The sequence below is a fragment of the Mastomys coucha genome, unplaced genomic scaffold, assembly GCF_008632895.1.
Source record: "Mastomys coucha isolate ucsf_1 unplaced genomic scaffold, UCSF_Mcou_1 pScaffold20, whole genome shotgun sequence".
In the NCBI taxonomy this organism is placed as follows: domain Eukaryota; kingdom Metazoa; phylum Chordata; class Mammalia; order Rodentia; family Muridae; genus Mastomys; species Mastomys coucha.
This window is the reverse complement of record NW_022196903.1, coordinates 80,360,809-80,361,996: the sequence shown is the minus strand read 5'-3', so window position 1 is coordinate 80,361,996 and position 1,188 is coordinate 80,360,809.

Sequence of the window (1,188 nt, the reverse complement as noted above, 5' to 3'; positions counted from 1 at the left end):
CAGAAATCCACCTGCCTCTGCCTCCCAAGTGCTGGGATTAAAGGCATGCGCCACCATTGCCCGGCTGCTTTTTTTTTCCCTAAGGCAGCTGCTGTTTGGTAAATAAAATATCTGTCTAAAGGTATAATTGTGTGCAACTAAAGAACCAAAATGTCCCAGGACAGTTACTGGGGTTGCTCTCAGTTCACTGACTTGGCTAACAAAAATTTATTAAGTGCTTTACATATGTTAGACCTATAAATTTTGTTGATTATTATAATCGGCAAAGTATATTTCCTGCTAAACTGAAGTTCCCAGAAGAAAAGCCACACCTATTTCAAAGATTCTCCAGGGCTGATTGATTGATTAGAGCTTCCTGATTTGTCAGAGTTGGAATGTTGCATATCCAGAACCAGATTATTATGGGCTACCTTTAATCCCCTCAGTGGCCATTCACTGCCCACCTTCTTATCTGACCTAAAGAACTTGTGAGGAAACCATTGGGCTGTTTGTTTCACTCCGCAAACCATTAGCTTCCAGTAACTGTAAAGCTAGAAATGTCATCAGATAACATGTGAAGCCTGCTGCAGTCATGCTGTAAGCAGCCTGCCTGATGTTCCCACGATGGAGCTGCAAAGCACCTTGCTCTGTGACTATCAGCTGTTACTTCAACATTTTCACAAAACTAAGTTGGGTGGCGGTGGCACTGGTAGTTGCAGTGGGGCACATCTTTAGTCCCAGTACTTGGGAGGCAGAGGCCGGTGAACATCTGAATTCGAGGCCAGTTTGGTCTATAGAGTGAGTTCCAGGATAACTGGAGCTACACAAAGAAATCCTGTTTTTGCTTTATTTTGTTTTGCTTTGTTTTTCATGAGACTGTTACACATTAGCACATGGTTTGTGGACAGCCTGAATCTGCGTCCACAGTCACTCATGCATAGCTCTAGAGTAAGACACATCTGACTCTTGAAGTGAGAGCTGTGCTCTGCATTGTACTGAACATAAGTTCTCCCCATTTCATTAGGTCAAAATGGTCCTCCTTCAGGTCACTGAGCAAGGTTGAATACTTACATGACTTTGGGGTTGAGTTTTGGTTGTTTTGAGATAATGTGCACAAAATAGCCTCAAACTCATTCCATAACTAAAACTGGCCTTGAACTCTTGACTCTCCTGCCTCCACCTCCAAGTGCTAGCATTGCTTTTATGTTA